This window comes from Danio rerio, chromosome 9 (genome assembly GCF_049306965.1).
Source record: "Danio rerio strain Tuebingen ecotype United States chromosome 9, GRCz12tu, whole genome shotgun sequence".
Lineage (NCBI taxonomy): Eukaryota > Metazoa > Chordata > Actinopteri > Cypriniformes > Danionidae > Danio > Danio rerio.
In genome coordinates this window covers 13,331,065-13,345,262 of record NC_133184.1, presented here as the reverse complement: position 1 = coordinate 13,345,262, position 14,198 = coordinate 13,331,065, and the positions used below count along the sequence as shown (strand labels likewise).

The window sequence follows — 14,198 nt, the reverse complement described above, 5'->3', positions numbered from 1 at the left end:
TTAACATTTTACTTGGAGCTGTTTGTTATGCTTACAATCATTCAATTTCAACCATTTGTAATGTTTTCCAGTTGTATGTGCACTGTTTATTGTTGTTTTTGTTGTTAGGTGTAGTAACTCGCAGTCCAATGACATCTTGAGTTCATCACACGGTTGCATTCATTCAAATAAACATTTTGACTGTACTTGTGTATTCTGTGCTAAACATTGTGGTCTCCTTTTCAGAGACCTTGGTTCTTAAAATGTGTCTATTATTTCTTCCAATAGAATTTTTAAATATTCTTAGTTACAGACTTTTATCCCATAAAACAAACCTACTAGCTATGAGGTAAATCACAACCTATAAACTTTGACTTCAACCAAAACAGTATTCAAAATCAGTTGAAAATACAAAGATTAACTAATTATTTAGGTGCAATTTGCTTGTTGCTATTCCCCAATTGGTGAAGCTTTCTTATAAACCATTGATTTACAACATCAAAGCTCAGGTTAGGTCTGTCTTTAACTCTCATTTTCAAACTTAAGTCACTTTACGTGCAGATTGTTCTTCTCATTATCATTATCATTATCTTTTTACAGCAAAAAGGGGACTAATACTTACTTTTTAACATTTATTTTGACAAGTCAATTCAACTTGCAGTACAATATTACTAATGTACATAGTTTTTATGCAAACCTTAATAAGCATACGAGAATCTATTAAATGAGACCACCTGAATCGAATATTAGCAAAATTATTATATTTGTTACACCACCAGCATAACGTGTAAGCCATGAAGAAGTGTTTGTATAACAAAATATAAGTGTTTAAAACTGATAATAATCAAACGATACTTGAATATTTACAAAAAAATAGAGCTTTAGTAAAAATAAAGCACTTGCGGACATATATTTTAACATTTAAATCAGTCACAGAATTAAAACGCATGTGTGTTACTCACGACTATACACTGAAAGAAAACGAAAGTAAAACTAGTCTGAATGCAGTCTTTTAAATGACGACTAGGTGGCGGGTCAAAACCACAAGTGGCTAGACGCGACTGCACAACAATAAAGGTTCAAAAATCCGGAAGGAGGAAGGCGGGCTGCAAATGGCCCACGGGCCGGCAGTTTGAGACCCCTGCTATTACTGATTTAAAAGTTACTGTTAAAATTAAATCCCCCAATTAAAAAAAAAAAATAATGAAATTTTACCTTTGGAACCTAAATACTGCCTCCAATTAGCGTATCACAATGTTAGCTTAGCTACATGCTAATATCAAACTCTACTGGAATCACTGGGAGCGTCGCTATTTGAGAGCTTCAAGTGAGCAACGCTTTTTCTGAGTTTCTACACAGCATGTTTTAAATTAGCCAGCTTTCCTGCTGAAAAATCCAGCTTAAACCAGCCTAGGCTGGTTGGCTGGTTTTAGCTGGTCAACCAGGCTGGTTTTAGAGGGGTTTTGGCCACTTCCAGGCTGGTTTCCAGCCATTTCCAGCCTGGTCTTAGCTGGTTAGGCTGGGAGATGACCAGCTAAAACCAGCTTGACCAGCCTGGCAGGCTGGGAGCCCAGCCAAAACCAGCTATGTCCAGCTTAAACCAGGCTGGTCAAGCTGGTTTTAGCTGGATTTAGCTGGTCATTTTCCAGCCTGACCAGCTAGGACCAGGCTGGAAATGGCTGGAAACCAGCCTGGAAGTGGCCAAAACCCCTCTAAAACCAGCCTGGTTGACCAGCTAAAACCAGCCAACCAGCCTAGGCTGGTTTAAGCTGGATTTTTTAGCAGGGTTACAAGGCTCTATTTTAGCTGTCGTAGAATTCAACCAGAATTGAGGCCTGAACGTAGACTCAAATAAAAATCCATATATAAATAACTTCATTTGCCCTGCCGCTTTATGTTGCACTAAAATTACAAGAAGGATAAAATAAAACTTAATGTCCAAGGACATGCACTGAAGCCTCATTAAAACAGTTTGAGAAAGTCTTCCCGACAGCATGTAAAAGGCTTTTCTTCACTGGTATGGAGGCCTGTATTGGTTACCACAGTCTGCCTTTAAAACAAGAGTTTAGACAGAAGAATCCCTTTGAAAAGAGTCCAGACCTTGATAGCTGCACTGAGCACTTTCACGTCAGCCTTTCTTTGACCACTGTGCTCTTAAAAACAAGAGATTCATGGGGCTGAAGCTGTTGACCGGTGCTTAACTAAAGGTTTGTGGAGAGACTTAAAGACATGACCCCTCCAAAACCCCACGCAAGCTCAAATGACTTACAAACGCATGTCTTCAGTTCTCTTCAGTTCAGTCTCCCTGGATTCACAATGCATTCAGGTTCAGAAACACTCACATCAAACAGAACCCGAGAAGCTTCCATTGTTCTGGTCACCGTTTGAGTAGAAGGTTAGGAAAATATGAGTCATGAGTGATCAAAAAATGTTGTTCATCAGAAGTTCTGCCAATAAATTGTTCAACCTCCGCAAAAACAGCACATTAAAAACCAAAGTATCATTAGAAAGGATGCGTTTCAAATGAATTAACAGACACTTGTTGATTACAAAAGAATACACAGTCTTTTTTCCCTTTTGTGATTTAGGATAGGTTTAGCAAAAAAAAAAAATACATAAAAAAAAATACATAAAATAAAATAAAAATAAATAAAAAAACAAATAAATAAATATGAGGGAAGTGTGCAGAAATAAAGGTGCAAAATCTGTCAGCTAAGGCAGCACCTTTTAAAATGTTTTTGTGTAGAAACGTAACTTTACGATACCAATATGGACCCCATAGGTACAAATGTGTACTTTTTGAAAAGACACTGCCTCTGTAACAGCATTACAATGGACATCACATGTCAGCCCAGGTTTTTTTTTTTTTTTTTTTTTTTTGTGGTTCCTGAACAAGATGAAGATAAATTTTACTATAAACAAGATGCAATCTATCCAACAAAAACCTGAAAATTAAAGTTAAAATGTTACATTGTTAATGTTTGGGATTTTAAAAATACATTTCAAGATTATACCAGCAATCATGTATGCTTTGTTTTTTTCGGGTCTGTATTTTATGTTGGCATAATGTTCAGGAAGTACAACTATTCTGACCTGATGTCCATTGGAATGGACAAAAATATATACTAAAAGGGTGTTGCATTTTTATTATAATTTGGTCTCATTTATAGGAGCCTTAAGAACTGTGAAAAATACTTTTTCAGAAACTTGGAGCATAATTCGGGTCTGAAGGGGCTAATTCCCAATAATGAAATACCATTCTACTGGCATGAAGATATTTTGAAAAATGCTCATTGCTGGGACCCATCAACTTTCATAGAAGGAAAAAAATACTATGGAAGTCAATCGGTACCAACCTTTTTCAAAATATTGTTTGTTATAAAAAACAGAGAAAACTTTCAGATTTCTCACAGCTGTTTGGTGCTAATCTTGCTGCTGGTGCTAACTTCCTTAATTATTCTACAAACCCTATTAAAAATTTGACTGACTTTGAAAGATCTGGATTATTTTTAAAGTGACCGAAACTCTCTAACAGCAGTTCTAATTAATCTGTCTTAAATTTATTATAAGGTACAATTCTCGTTAATAACAAACCCTTAACTATGACTTATGATTTTTAGCACAACACACTCCTAATTCTCTGCTTAATAATAAATATTTTCCTAGTGATGGGTTGCAGCTGGAAGGGCATCAGCTGCATAAAACATATGCTGGATAAGTTGGCGGTTCATTCCGCTGTGGCGACCGCATATTAACAAAGGGACTTAGTCAAAAAGAAAATGAATAAATAAATTAATAATAATTATTAAGGTAGCAGTTGGGTTTAGGCTTTGGGTGGGATTAGGGATATAGAGTAAGATCATGCAGAATATATACATTTTAAATATAAACAGCCAATATCTTAATAATATCCTTTTAAGAGAAGTAATTTCACTCTGTGGCCATCTTTGGAACGCCTCTTGGGGCATTCCCCATTTTATTTCTGTCTAAATGGGGAACATCATATTCTTCACCATTCTCTCCAAATTGAAACCACCAAAAAAGAATTGAGCAACAGCTGTCTCATAGTCTCATTAGTTTTGTTTCTAAACATCCAAATCAAACTAAATCGACATATTTTCAGGTTGCCCAAGCTAATGCGCATACACATTCGTAATAAACGAGATCACGTCATCAACCTCATTTATGGCTGATCTACACAATATCATCCTCTGGATAATGCTGCGCCTGATCGTAATGCTCTACAGAGATAATTCTCAACTTGGCCTTTGTGGTGAATCTCCTCCAGAAATGATAGAGACTCTTTGTTTACAAGTTTGTGGGCATTTGAGTAATTGCTGTCATGTGATGTGCGTTTGACAGGACATACTGCACCTTGCGTTTGACACAGATTACAAAACCAAAAAATGTTGCACTTGCTTTATTTAAAATCACAAGCTTTATGTGGATATATTTCTTATGTCAGTGCAGCAAGTATTCGCTGAGATTCCAGTGTGTGTTTGTTGACCACCAAATTGTCTTAAAAGCACACGTCTGATCAGAGCTTTTCCACTGGAGAAATGTTAATCTATAGTAAACATATTGGCTCCTGTACTACTAGGTGGGGCGTCATTAGCCATATTGACCATTACACTTTTCCCCATTCAAAACTATACAGTCTTTGATAATATGCAAGTAATAAGGCACTAGTTAATAGCGAAGACTGGTCCACATGCTAAAGTGTTACCAATTTATCTAATTTAGAAGCATTCTTCATGTTCTATTGACAGGGATTAACTTGTATTTAACCTGAATTGTTACTTTACTAGATTTATTTCTATACTCAAGACATTTATTTAGCTGCTTGTTCAAAATACTTATTTATAATGAGCTAAAACAACACAATTCTTAAGTTTTATTGGGACAGCTTAGTTGTTTTATGTTCAATCCACTTAAATTTGTGAAAACAAAGTTATCTTATTCGATTTGTGTTGGGACAACATGGAGGATATGTGCAAATGAAAGAATTCGAAATTTGATCATACTAAAGCTAAACAGAGTAGAGCACTTTCCTCTGAGAACTTAAGCAAAACACACACACACACACTCACACACTGACTCTGCACTTCTCATGTCTGCCAGCAGCAGGCGCTGTGGTCTCCACATAGAAATGCAGGGAAATGTGCTCAATCCTTCAGCCTTAAAAACAGCCCAGAAAGCAGCCAAAAACTGTTAATTATTGATCATCGAGTGCAGCACATGACAGAAAGAAAGAGCAGAGGAGATAGAGAACAAAGCCAAGAAGTGCGTATGTGTGTGTTGTTTGTGTGTGTGTGTTGTAGAATCCTTTATCACTGGCCTTTACCCTGCAATCCATCACAGATGAACGCTCAAACACTGAATGTCATGGTGATCTGAGAGACAACATCGGGTCTGCCAATATTATAGACAGCCTGACTGGACAGTTTTAAGGGACAGTAGTGCTAAGCCCAAGCTAATATGCTTAGCTTGACTATATACTGTAAGCAAAAGTCTAGCAAGACTGATGTTTTTGATCAGAGTAGACATTGTTGTTTTAGTTTGACATTAACCAAACAAAGAAATACATGTCATGAAATCAGATTTGAGATTTTCTGGAGATTAGCATCATGATGAATGAGGCCAGCAGAATGAACATGCTAGAGCTAGCCCATGCTAACACATACAGGGAGAATAATAGGCTGACATATGTCAAAGTTTCGGTGGCTTTTTAGAAAGGTTGTGACTTGTTTGACCAAATGCCAAAATACTAAAACAAGGCTTGAGGGAAGATTTATCCCAGCTTCACATTCTAGGTCATGTTTAATTTTCACAACCCACGTTGTTCTCGTTCACTGAAGATTTGTGTAAAGATTAGATTCAGTGGGACAATTTACACAAGAACCGATTTAGGAGTGATTTACATAGCAATTAGTTCTGCTGTTGTTTCATGAATGAGGTTCATTGAATAAGTATGTTAGAACTAGCTTCATACTAGCACACCTACAGGGAGTGAAAACTAAATTGATGGATGGTGCTATTATGGACGTTAGTCACAGTGGAAAGACAGCATATTTAATACTTTGAAAGAGAAAGGATCAGGTGGCAGCACGGTGGTGCAGTGGTTAGCATTGTTGCCTCACAGCAAGAAGATCACTGGTTCGAGTCCCGGCTGGGTTAGTTGGCATTTCTGTGTGGAGTTTGCATGTTCTCCTCGTATTTAGCCTGGGGTTCCTCTGAGTGCTCCGGTTTCCCCCACAAGTTGAAAGACATGCACTTTAGGTGAATTGGGTAAGCTAAATTGTCCATAGTGTATGTGTTTATGTCCTCATTGGGGGTTGAGCAATGGGCTAACGACCCACCTCGTAAAAATTTGATCTTACGAAACACCAGTATGGTGTGGCTAAATATCAACTTCAATATAATTGGCCCTGGAAGTTAGTAAGTAAAGCCTCATTCACACGTCAAGTGACTCACAGTGGCAAAAAAGAGCGACTCAAAAAAGTTTAGAATCCTTCAACCTAATGCAAATAAAGAGCGAAAGCCAATAGGAACACCAGTAGAGCTCAAGTGATCCTCTCTCCGCTCGCTCAGAGGCCGCTTGTGTTCTCTGTGCTGTAGACCTACACAGTCCTGCGTTTGCAGCAGGTCAACATCCAGAGCCCAGGCAGCTACAAAGTAAGATGGTGGATAAGCCGTATAATATCTTGATATCTTAGTCACGTCTAATTCATAATTATAAGGTGCAACTTACATACTTATGAACTATTCTGTCATTTCAGTCATAGCTTGATCATCTTGCTTATTAAGACCTTAATGCATGTTTAGAAGTCACAGGTTATTCAGTTTCAGATAAAAAAATTCAACTATATATAACAAAGTCTATTTAACCGATTGTTTTGTAATTACATTACAACATTGATGCTGTAAAAGGAACCATATGACATGGAAAGAAGACGTTCATCAGAAGTCTATCAGTATGGGAAGAAACTCTAGCTCCGCATATACCCTATTGACAGTCTTGTTAAAGATTAATGTGTGATTGTATATACTTCACATTGCTTTTCTTCAAAGGACACCTACTGTTTACTCGCAGTTGTTGTTCGATGAAGGAACTTCAAGGCCAGTTGTGTTTTAGACCTCAGTCTATATGTATAACTTTCTGGCAGTCTATTATAAAAGATATCTGTGCCCTTCCTATCATTGGCATGACATTTCCAAGAGGCCCAAATAAAAAAACAAAGCAGGTTTTACTCATGGCTAGTACAGGGGCATAAGTGTTTTCAGATGTTTTAGTGTGGATAATCCACTTTCTTTTAAAAAACCTAAAATGTATGTGTAGTGTTTTTCACTATTAAAAACATACTTTTCGACAGTATTAGGATTAGTGTAGATGTAAACTGAGGAGTTTCTGTTTCTGAAAGTCCAGGTAACCAAAAAAAGTATATGAAAAGTGTGCTTTGTACTCCTAACAAATGTAATGTTGGATGATAGGGCTGGGCGATTAATCTAAAAGTAATTAAAATCGACATTCAAAACCTATAATTGGTCTAATTTTTTCCCAGGACGTTTTTTTCAATTACTTTCCCTATGTGTCACATGACCCTGCTCTGTTAAAGGCTGTGGCTAATTTCTACTTCTGTGGCCACTTTGCAGCCACATCTGATCTGGACAAGTAGGATGTAGACTTATTCTTGAGCCTTACTTTGCACTACTGTTCATTGACGATGATTGGAAGCTGAGCCAGAGATGTCTCAAGACAGCATATAAAACTTGTCAGTGAACTATGAGGACAAAAAAAATTTGAAACAAATAATTAAATTAATCGTTCAATAATCGTAATCGAATTAAAATGTTCAATTAATTTAGATTTTTATTTTAGGCCAAATATTCCAGCCCTATTGGATGACAAAACAATGTTCAAATTGTTTGGTATTCATTCATTCATCAGATCAGCTTAGTCCTTTTTTTTTTATCAGTGATCGCCACAGCGGAATGAATCGCCAACATATCCATGTTACCCAAGCATATGTTTTACGCAAAGGATGTCATTCCAGCCACAACCCGGCACTGGGAAATACCCCTATACTCTTATATTTACACACATACACTACAGCTGGTTTAGCCTATTCAATTCACCTATAATGCATGTCTTTGGACTATGGGGGAAACCAGAGCACTCGGAGGAAATCCACGCAAACACAGGGAGAACATGCAAACTCCACACAGAAATGCCAACTGACCTAGCCTGGACTCGAACCAGTGACCTTCTTGCTGTCAGGTGACAGTGCTAACCACTGAGTCACTGTGCAACCCCAAATTAAGTATTTAGTATGAGCTGAATGCACCATACTAGCACCTCATTCTCAAGCATGGTGTCCACTCTTTTTGACGACATATGATCAAGTTCATTGATTCTCCCCAAGCTCGAAAAAAGACGCCTAGCATCTCCATGGCTCTTCACCCTTGTTTCTGTGTGTCCTCTGATGTTCTTCTTCTTTTCTTCTCTCGGAGCTGCTGACCTTATGGCCGGACCTCTCATAAAGGTCTTCAAATGCAACTTTCATTCCTTCTCTTTTCTCATTCCCCCTCTTCAGGGCTTTTATTTCTGGAAAGAATGCCATTTTCATGACTGCCACTTCATCTTTAGCTGCTTTCCACACACATAATGGGGAGAACACCCCCACGTATACCCGACTCAGCCCTTGAGACGACACACACACACACACACACACACACACACCTCCCCCTCGACACAGAGGTCACGCTGTGTGTGTTCTTTAGGAAAGTGCTTTTACGTTGTAGTGCCAAGACAAAAAAGGAGGTAGAAGACAGAGAGAAATGGAAGTTTACGATAAAATTTGGGGGTTGAACTTGGTCAGACTAAAGTGCGTACGGTCACTGAACACATACAGGCGGTTCGATGTGATTGACGGGAGAGAGTTTATAGTCTACATCACCCACTGGGCGGCATCGACCCCGACGAAAGCCCAGCCGAAAAACATCACGACCACTCAGCCTGAGGCGTAGAAACTTGCCCCCTCACCTCACATCCAAATAAATGCATGCTTGTTATAATTACCCAGGCCTGGGCATTACTCCGGCTCCAAACTCAACCTCAGCTGCTTCAAATTACGGCTAATACACAACAGAGAAACTTTCAGAATAAATAAACGTTCAAAAGACAAATCTAGCTCTACTTCGACTGCTACAGAAATCTGGGTGCAGAAAGAATACGATAGTGTTCAAATCAACCCTATGTACGACCACTGAAGGGAACAGTGTGTGTTTGTATACAGTGAAATGATCACATGGTATCCTGGGTTCCTGGAATAGCAGGTTAGCACCTCCATATGTTTTCTCACACTAAGGCAATGCTGCGAATCTCTCACTGAAGAAAGCAAATGAGGCGGAGCGAGGGAGGTTTGGTCTCTTCTCAAGCAAACCGAAGTTCTTTCCTTCTCTGGAAAAACAATAAGTTGAATGGTTGAGGTTGATGGTAGTATGGCTGCACATAACTGCAAATTTACTTACTACCTTTAATAGGTCTGCGGGATGTATTAGGCTGAGGGTTATGGGGAATTTGTGATGTTAGGGTTGATAAGTTTCACAATTTTTTCAAACGCATTTTGCCTGCTTGTTTACACAACGACAATGTTTTTATGACTGAAAACCTACAGTGGGTTTCAAATGGGAGGTTTTTAAAAATGCCACCACTGTCATGTCTGTAAACGCTCAAAAACGAGAGTCCCAGATAGCATGCGAATGTGGGCCACTTTAGGCAGTTATGCAGCACTGGTGGTTCTGCATAACTGGTGGTTCTGGCTTCCATAAAAGGGCCAAACATGGACCATATCTGGGCCTAGTTTCAGCCAAGCTTATAACCCATAACTGGACCTGAACTGGGCAAGATATGTTGGTGTGTCACAACTGCAATGAATTTGATAAACCCATGAAAACCCATAAACCTATGCTTTTTCTCAAAGCAACCTGATTAGTAGATTTTTTTTCTTTATAAAATAATATAGTTGTATTTTAAAAGTGGGTCAAGACAGGCCAAATTTACGTGGCTCACATATACATTTTTAATATCTGGGCCAAATACTACCATTTATATCTGGCCCAAGTCGTGTGTGCAGCCATAAAAACGATGCCACCTCTGCGAAACCCGGGCCATGTTTGGCCCACAGGCTGTATGCCAGCACCGGAAGAATGCCTGCTGTGCCAGCTTTATGCCAAATCTGGGCCAGAGCTCTTTGCTACTTGGCTAAAATATATTTTAAATGTGGGTCAAGAGTGACCAAACTTACGTGGCCCACATATCAGTTTTTTTTTTACATCTGGGCCAAATCCTACATTTCAAATCTGGCCCCGGTCTTTTGTGCAACCCTAAGGATGGTGCCACCTCTGCGAAACCCGGGCCATGTTTGGCTCATATGCTGTATGCCAGCGCCGGAAAAATGCCTGCTGTATCAGCTTTTTGCCAAATCTTGGCCGGAATTCTTTGCTACTTGGGTAAGATATATTTTAAATGTGGGTCAAGATAGGCCAAACTTATGTGGCCCACATATAATTTTTTTTATCATCTGAGCCAAATACTACATTTGATATCTCGCCAAAGTCTTTTGTGCAGCCTTAAAGATGGCACCACCTCTGCGAAACCCAGGTCATGTTTGGCCCACTTGCTGTATTCCAGTGCCGGATGAACGCCTGCTATGTCAGCTTTATGCAAAATCTGGGCCAAATTTCATTGCTACTTGGGTGCAAGCGCAAACAAACACACAACAATGGTGGCGCATGTGCCAGTGCTTGACTGTTTGCTAATGCCACATCAGCAAGAAGGTTTTTGGTGTGATTTTCAACACATTTTTAAACATATTAGTTTAATATCTAATTCCAAATACCAAATTTATTTTGTCTTTGCTATGACAACAGAGCATAATATTTTAATAGCTATTTTGCAAGATACTACACTGTATAAAAACATGACAACAAATGCTTTTACGTTACTTTGATGTATTTTAATAAGTTAATCAGGTTTCAAGTAAATTTTGTTTAGTTATAAAAAGTTTAACGTAATATTTTAAGTCAGTTTGACTGATTTAAGTTGAAATGACTAGAAAAGTGCATTTGATTCAGCTAAAAACAATGTGAAGCGCAGTTTACGATGTAGTATTCAGCTTACAGTAAATTGCAAAATAAAGGCTTAACTAGGTTAATTAGGTTAACGAAGCAAGTCAACGGACAACAGTGGTTTGTTCTGTAGCCAATCATTTTTAAGGAGGCAAATAATATTGACCTTAAAAGTAATTGTTTTCAAAATACTGTGGAAATTTACATTGCCCTCTTAAAAACCACTTGGGATATATCTGATAAAAATTATGAAAATTTCACAGGGCGACTAATCATTTTGCCTTCAACTGTACATTGAATGTCCAATAGTACATCTGTCCCCCATTCTGAACACAGATATTCAGCAGGATTTTTTTTCTGTGTCTTTCTGTGCTGGCCAAATTTGTATGCAGGTCCAAATCAGACGGAGCTTTGAATAGTTTGGTGTTTTGTGCAGCAGCAGGTTTGAGTCTTAGTCTGAGTACAGTTCAGAGGATTAAATACAAAAGATGAATACAGTGAGACGACAGATGGTGCTTGAGCCCGCCACATGGACTTTAAAAAAAAAAAAAGACCCAGCCACACAACGGGCCCCAAAAAAACACACATCCAGCGGGCCGGACAGAGTGTGGCCTTTAATTGACTGGCTGGCAGCTACAGTACAGTGAAGATCAGGCGTGCGGCACATTCACCACATGCTGGACTAATTCATGGACAAACACAAAACCCAATGAGAGAGCGAGAAAAAGACGGAGGGAGGGAGACACGGCCAAGCGAGAGGCTGCAGTAATTTATTCACTGTTTCTGTCTTGGTGAAGAGAGCTCTTTCACTCTCAAACAGCCTGCTAGCCTGCACCTGGCCTTGCCAATTATGACCCACACACACACACACACTTTCACACACTGGTATGCACACTTAGCCACTCACATGCTTTCAGAACGAGTGCGACAGAGAAATCCACAAGCTCAAAATGTGTGGAAACCCAAGAGATGAGCGCTTCTAAAATGATTTCGATACATAAGTTTTGTAATTCTATTTCTGCTTATATGGCATGAATTGCACTCACTGCACTGTGTTATGCTTATGTCAACAAACAGACGCTCTTGTGAATCAGTTGGAGGGGACTTTCAGTCAGTACAGACATGTGGTCTGACTTCAGAAGGCTTTTTGGGTTTTGCAATGCCGAAAATTTGGGGTGGAATTGTGGCATGGAGACATTAAGATTGAATCAGCTGTATAACTGAATGTCATGGCGCATTTGTAAAAGTTTGGTTTTGCTTGAAGATTATGTGGCAGAAATATAGGCCCATTACTATTGTACAGGAGAAGTTGCTTCTTAAAAGTAGTAATAATCATGATCTTAGTAATATTGCTTTTAAAATATTAAAACATTAAGTATTAATACACTTTATATAATAAAAATAACAAAATAAAGTAATAATTACACAGTTCCTGCTCTGTTTTTAAACTTTTGCAGGCATAAGAAGGAATTTAGAAAAATAAAAAGCCACTGTAAAATGTTGCAAATATACAAAACTTAAATGATTTCATTTTAATTTCTTCAATTAATTAGAAAAAAAAATACTTTTTGATGATTTAAATTAAATTTTAAATATTAAAAGGAGAAATTCAAACCAAAATAATAATAATTTGGGAAAATAAAATGGATTTCATTGGTTCTTAGTGATATTAGCATATTATATAAATGTATTTACTTTTTATTAAAAAATGTAGGCCTACTGGAACCATTTTCCACAATCTAGAGAAAAAAAAAATCCCTAATTTATTAAATAACAGTGTGCAAAAGTATGAGATTTGAAGCTTGGCTCAAAGGTGAATATTAAATAATCAAAAAAGTGAGCAAAAGTTTATTTTTCTTTAAATGTTCGAGTAATCAAATAATCTCTAAAAAAATATGTTTTTTTAAATAATAGATTTAACTATTATAATAAAATATAAAATCTAGTGGTGGGCTGTTATCGTTGTTAACATGCTGCATTAACGCGAGACTTTTATTGCGCAATAAAAAAAATATCGCCGTTAATCTATTCTCAAAGTGGGGTTGGAAGCTGGGTCTATTCTTTGCAAGTTATGATGACTTTCACCTTCATATTTTAAAGCGGTATGTATACCTGACCGGTGAGCTGTCTGACAAAAAAGTGCCATTCTGAATCAAATTAGCAAGATTCCTGACATTTCATTCATACCCCCGTGACAAACTGGGGTATTAGACGCAAATAAGGAGTAAGGACTGGTGAGAGTGTTATGGCATTTAATAACACAGGCCAAATGGAAAGAAAAAAACTTTTGCATTTCGCGATGTGTGTGTGTGTGTGTGTGTGTGTGTGTGCGCCTGTGCATCTCTGTGTGTGTTTGTGTGGTCCTTTACTGACATCCGCCTATGTGAATCTTGTCGGATAATATAGCTAAAAGTCCTACATGACGGTAATCTTTTGATCGTGGTGTTTACTTCAATAAAGCCACTAATATCTGCATACTCCACATGTCCTAATTCCATTTCTGTTTAGTTTACATGTTTACATGGTAAACTCTTAATCTGTGTATTGTTTTAATCATATTCAAGCATATTCAGCCATACTCAGTGTTTGACATACCGTCAGGGCTCTGTGAACTTGCCTTTGCGAAGCAGCATTTTCTGTATGTACGTACATCAAAAGCAAGTATGAAATCGCTGTGTGGAGCTTATGTAGGCCTAAAGTTCAAAATTAATGTTTAATTGAATAAAGAGTTAGTAAACACAAGTACATCTTATTGAACATCATTTATTTTCATCATTAATTATCATAGTAGAACAGTTTCTCAAGCAGTTTGTGATGCATTTTGGACATAGAAGATGAGTCCCTGGTCAAATACACCATCTGGCTTGAGAACCCCGTTCTCAAATACCAATTATTTGGGTAGCACACATATTCTGAATGACTACGGCAGAATTCAAATAAGCCATTTTAATCTAGAGTAAAAAAATATAATAAAACCTATAATAAAATCACTATAAAATGTCCACAAAAACATGGGGCAACAATGCTTTTAAAAGCATTTATTAGTACTAAAATTACTAGAATACAATAATAATATAATAATAATAATT

The 14,198-nt window shown here is 37.8% G+C and overlaps 1 protein-coding gene and 1 long non-coding RNA gene across 3 annotated transcripts in view; both read right to left on the bottom strand.

Annotated features, from left to right (window-relative positions):
- Positions 1-14,198, bottom strand: part of fam117bb (family with sequence similarity 117 member Bb) — a 93,793-nt gene that overhangs the window by 14,667 nt on the left and 64,928 nt on the right. The window lies entirely within an intron of this gene.
- On the bottom strand, positions 8,487-12,663 carry LOC141376080 (uncharacterized). Its single transcript, XR_012385215.1, has 2 exons — positions 10,576-12,663; positions 8,487-10,328 (listed from the first exon to the last, which is right to left on the bottom strand). It is a non-coding gene; the product is annotated as an uncharacterized lncRNA (long non-coding RNA).